The sequence below is a fragment of the Gymnoscopelus microlampas genome, assembly GCF_963454915.1.
Source record: "Gymnoscopelus microlampas genome assembly, chromosome: 18".
Classification (NCBI taxonomy): Eukaryota; Metazoa; Chordata; class Actinopteri; order Myctophiformes; family Myctophidae; genus Gymnoscopelus; species Gymnoscopelus microlampas.
Genome location: NC_139955.1, coordinates 36720084 through 36726390, shown reverse-complemented (window position 1 = coordinate 36726390; position 6307 = coordinate 36720084).

Below are 6307 nucleotides of genomic sequence, written 5' to 3'. Positions count from 1 at the left end.
TCTAATCCAATAGAGGCTGTTCCCCATGCTCTCTCAGACTTTGTCACCGCCTGTGAATCTCCTACCCTCTCCTCCAGTGCTGACAAGTGGCCTGTCCACAGGCTAAAAGAGCCAGGAACAGGGTTGCCAGATCTGCTTATTATAATTTCCCCGCAAGATTTTATTTGCGCCCCCTACAGATCTGGTCAATGGAAATTGTCTATTGACCAGATCTGTAGGGGGCCCAGTGGAATAACTCAGACTATGGCGCTGACTACGTGAATGACTATGGTGCTGACTATGTTAATGACTATGGTGCTGCTGACTACGTACATTTTTTAATTCAGTGCAGAAAAATACCACAATTTCACACTTTCTGCTCGAAGTGAACAACTTTTTCACATATCTCCCCCCACTATAACAGTGCAATGTCGTTTCCTGAAACAAGATTGATATTTAGATAAAAGGCCATTAGAATCTAAAAACAAATCCTTTAATTGATTGCTGACAAGCCCTTTAAATACTTTTGCTGAAATACACAGTCTGGAGATTAGCCTGTAGTTATTTACATTATAAAGTTCAGGCTCGTTCAGCAGGAGAAGAACAAAGTCAGATTTCCAGACTGGGGGGATCTCTTTGCTAAAAAGACAGATACAAAATCAATGACAAAGGCTCAGCAATGAAATCAGTAGCTACAGTAGATTAAGAAAGTAAGGATCAAGCTTATCAGGGCCTACTGATTCTGGGTCTATTTGCTTTATCAAAAGCACTCTATGGACCCAAAGACAGAGGGCAATCAGTAGGTCCATAGGGAAAGCATGGTCAAACTGAGTTAGCCATTTCAGGACACACGGATTTAAGTTAAAACATTCAGATATAAAATGCTCATTAAAACAGTTAAGCATGGCTGACTTATCGGAGTGCTGGAATTTTTAATAACGAGAGCTTCGGGCCGCTACGCAGACCTCACATCTAGAGTTCGGGCCAGAGTAGAGTACTCTGACCAAGTCACCAAGTCAGAGTACAAGTCACCTGTCAATACAGAATTTGACTCATTTTCCAGACTGGACTTCAGTGCTCCATTAGTCCAAACCCTGGACTCGAGTAAAACAACACTGCCAAATACAGTCTCAGTTTACTAAGTAGACTTGCTATGTTATGTTTATGACAGGTTGTGTAATGCAAAGTCATAATAAAGACACCCAAAGCAATGTCAATTTGGCATTGAAAGTGGTATAATTAAATTACACCAGTCAACATAAACTTCTAATTCATAAAGCGTCCATCATATTCCTGACAGGTGTCATGTCATGGTTACCAAAAAGTCATACAATATCACTATGCCATATGTTGTACATTTTGTCTTGATAGGTCACTATGTCATCTAAAGTGTCATACCATACTTTTGGGTTAAAATCAATTGGATGTCAAAATAGTGCATGCTATGTCACCAAGAAAGCTAAACATGTGTACATGTTTTCAATGTGTGCAGCCAAAACAACACAGCTTTCAACAGATACTAATACATCAAAAGATACAATGGCTAGTAGGATTGTAGTAATGAGCAGTGTTGGGTAAGTTACTTTAAAATAGTAACTAGTTATAGTTACTTTACTAGTGAATACATTATAAAAGTAAAGTAAAGTAACTTTACAAATAATAGTTATATATATATATATACATATATATACATATATATATATATATATATATATATATATATATATATATATATATATATATATATATATCATTTTAGTTCTGCCTGGCTCTAGAGTGGAGCAGACGGCTCAACTTGATCTTGAACGCACCTCCACGTTGATGAACGAGTGGCCCGGCTGCCCGTGTTATGCCAAAATCTGTCCACTGCCAAGAAATGTCAGGGCCGCCATGGGAGCGAGCAAGGAGGCGGATCCTATAAGGGAAGGGGGTGTAACAGTAAAAAAAACTAACTGTATTCGGCAATACAGATTTGCTTGCCAGGAACTGTCCATCCCCCTTATTCGAGTGGTAAATTAACAAAAATGGCTATGCCTACTCCAAACAGCCCCAAAGACATGATGCCAGCACTATTTGACCGCGCTGAATCCAATAACAGAAATTAAAGGAGGCGGACTGTATTCGGCAATACAGATTTGCTTGCCAGAAAATGCCCCCCCCCCCGCTTTCTCAGACCTGGTGAGTGGTAAATTAATAAAAATGGCTATGCCTACTCCAAACAGCGCCTACTCCAGAGCGCGCATGCGTGCATGCGACGCACACACGCAGACACACAGACAGGGGTGAAAGCAAAATCATCCACCATGCTTTCGGTCACCTCTAAACCATGGAACACTTCTTACAAATGACCTGTGTTCTACCCCAACAAGGAAGTTCATTCCCTCCTTTCACTGCCTCAGTCAGCACTGACCTGAACCTCATTATAACAAGGTATGGCTTTTTCACTGGCCTTTCACAGATCTGAACATAGAAGGTTCTTTTGTTTAGAAACAAAGTAGAACTGGCATGAGCTGACAAGCCCAGTGATTGACAATCAGCTTAAAGGTAGTGTAACAGGGTTTCTTTGGTTAAAATAAGTGTTAAATAGCTCTTTATTCTGATAGTACTCCATTGCTATAGAGTGTTTGTTCAGTAACAGGAGTCTCCATGTCTTTCCAGCTCTTTATTAAACAGAAAATGCATTTTCAGGTTGCGATACCAGTTTTATCCAATCAGGATAGAGAACTCAGACAGGATACAGATTAAACGATGGAAATTGGAAGTGATGACACAAAGAAAATGGAACTGGAACACTATAAAAATGAAGCGGATAAATGGGTACTCTCACCTGAAAATGTATTTTCAGTTTATCAAAGAGCTGGAGAGACAGGGAGACTCCTGTTGCTGAACAAAACGCCCTAGTCAATAGCAATGATTATTATCAGAATATAGTACCTTTTAACAAAACCCTTTTTGTTTTTACCAAAAACGACCACTTACCCTACCTTTAACAGGAAGAAGAATCACTGATTTAATGTGCAGATTGAAACACAACTCTTATCCCTTGAAAGATAAAAGTATAAACATTCACTGTCATTGTGTCATGAAATGGCACGGCAGTTTGAGTGTATTCTTTTCATTTTACCTGTCTATTTTGTATGTCTAAAAAAAGGAAGCAATCCATGTACAGTATATGAACAGAAATGTATAATCCTATCCTGTGCTTCACAATAAAAAATATTTGAAACATGAAATGGCACGGCAAGGTATTCAACTGGACCAGGAACAATTTAGCTGTTCCCTGTGGACACAACAACTGCAGTAGGTGCATTATTGAAGGATACTGGAATCAGAACGATAAAAGATGGAGATTCAGCCATGTCCACACAGTGCAGACAGACTTTCATCCCAAGACCCGTACTGAAGAAAAACATGTTGACAGAGGTGGTGGAGAGCCTGATGAAGACTGATGATCACTGGCATGCTGGATCTGGAGACGTGGTGTCTGATTTCTACACTGGGACAAAACTGAAAGCCGTGAAAACTGTAACTACAGTGTCTGGTCTCTTACTGTGACACTCACCTCCAGCCTCACTATCAGTCTCCTGCCTTTAAGAAACACAAGTTGGTCAAAGCCTCCAACAAGCTTCAGGTGAACATCTGCTCATGTCACGACGAGATGAGGAAGGTTTTCTTCCGTACTGATCAGCAGTGTATTTGTTATCTGTGCTCCACGGAAGAGCACAAAGGTCATGATATGATCTCAGTTGCATCAGAAAGGACTTAGATACAGAAAGAGCTTCTCTCTCTTGCCGAGAAAGCAAGAGAGAGAGAAGGAAATACGTGAAGGTGGTTCACCAGGAGGTGAAGTCCATCAATCACTGTGCTGAGGGACAGTCACACAATCGTTACTCTTCCATTGAGAAAAGACGGTCTGAGGTGAGGGAGCTGATCAGAGGCTGGCAGAAGAACTGAGGAAGTGTGTGTGGAGCGGGAGATTACTGATCTGAGGAGGAGACACGCCGAGCTGGAGCAGCTCTCACACACACACACACACACACACACAGAGGATCACATCTATTTTCTACACAGTTACACCTCCCTGTGTCAACTATCACTGACTCTACACACCCAGTCAGCAGCAAAGTCCGTCCTCTGCACTACTTTGAAGATGTGACTGTGACTGTGTCAAAGATGAGGGACAAACGATAGAGGACATTCTTAGAGGAAGGGAAAAACGTCTCAATGACACCGAATAGAGTGGATGTTTTACTGTCAACACCGCCAGAGCCCGAGACCAGAGTTGTCCAATCACAATGGATCCAAACACAGCACACCAACTCGTGTCTCTGTTTAAAGGAAACAGAAAAGTAACAAAGATGAAAAAACATCAATCGTGTCCTCATCACCCGGAAAGATTCAATGGTGTCAAGTTCTGAGTAGAGCGGGCCTGACTAGCCGCTATTAATGGGAGGTAAATTGGAGTGGTGATGTTTTTTTGTTTTTTTAACGTTTTGTTTATTCATTTTTGTTTTTTTACATACTCACAAGTAATACAGTCATTACTGAAGCAAATAAACAGAGTATCTCCAGTCAAGAAAATTATTAAAGGGCAAGACCACTTTGGTAGAGGTTTGGGTTGTGTAGTTACCTTGCCATGATGTAACTCCAAAGGTGGGCAAGAAATAAAAAATAATTGCTCCATTGATTAGAAATTGATAATTCAAAATATGCTCCTCATTGACTTACATTGTATGGTAAAACAGCTCTCAAAGTCACTCTTTTAGCACAAAAACGAACGCAAACAAAGTTGATTCAGACCATATAGATCACCACCAAACCCAGTACTGTTTTTTTTTTTAAATAAAAATGTCAACTTCCAGTTGATTTTGCCATTTTTAATAAGTAGAAAACCCGGACTGGATCGGCGCATCCGGATCCAGATCTTCAAATAATATAATCAACAGGAAGCTGACATTTTTATTAAAAAATCAAACAGTACTGGGTTTGGTGATGCTCTATATTGCCTGAATCAACTTTGTTTGGGTTCATTTACTTGCTAAAAGAGTGACTTTGAGAGCTGTTTTACCATACAATGTAAGTCAATGAGGAGCATATTTAGAATGATCAATTTCTAATCAATGGAGCAATTATTTTTGATTTCTTGCCCACCTTTGGAGTTACATCATGGCAAGGTAACTACACAACCCAAACCTCTACCAAAGTGGTCTTACCCTTTAAGTAACAGGATAGACAAATATCAAGTAAGAAAAAAAAGAAAAGAAAATGGAGTGGTGATGTTGATATAGCAGTGTCACATAAAGATATCTGCAGAACAGGGAGCAGTAATGATTTTGGATTTGGATTAAATGACAAATCTTGGTCTATAGATTGTCTATTTTAAGACACAGAAACATTGATTCTAGTGAATTACTTATTGTGTAAGTAAATTAGAGAGCTGGTAAATGGGGAAATGAAAACAGGAGCTAGACAGTCAATGACACGCAGGCCCCTACATCATTTGACACAATTGACTGTGTTAGTTAAGCACACACAAACACCAATTTTTTTGCAATACCGACAGAACACCAACTGGAGCAATATCAATAATATGAAATTGTCCTTCCCGTTAGAATGTCATTTTAAACAATGTCATATCACTCATGTCAATTCCTGGCTACATACCACAAATATGATATTGACAATTATATAGATTCTGCTTGGTGGCAGCAGCAATAAACAATAATGCATAATAATGTCTTATGTATTTATGTATCCTACTGTATTTGAAGACTCTATATGTGGCCATCAATATGCCCACAAAAAAATGTTCCATAGCACCCCATATCGATTGTCCTCTTAATGTAAGTCTTTGACTACCAAGAAATCTTATTGATGAGATTATATTTTTCCATTTTAGAGATTGGCAGTTGTTTGATCTTTAGAAATAATGTCTGACCGAAAAAGCATTAATGTGAGTTTTGTTGAGTGACACAAGAATTCTCACATATTTTAAATGCTACTGTAATGTCTGTCAGACAACTCATGCTGGCAAAAATGTTTGGATGCTTTATGCCAGTTACAAAAGCATTCTGTGAACCCATTAAGACCGGAAGCCGATTCTACAACATGTCTTCTAAATTCCAACAGTTTTCTGAAAAAAACATATATTTCTATATCAGTGGTGCTCAAACCTTTCATGTCAAGGACCCCCAAAATGATATGTATTTGGCCGCCGACCCCCATCTCAAAATGTTTAGTTCCAGGGACCCCCAGAAGCAAAGAAAAGAGTTAAAAATGTTTGCTTTCAACAATATATATTCAAAGATTTGCACACATTTTCACAATA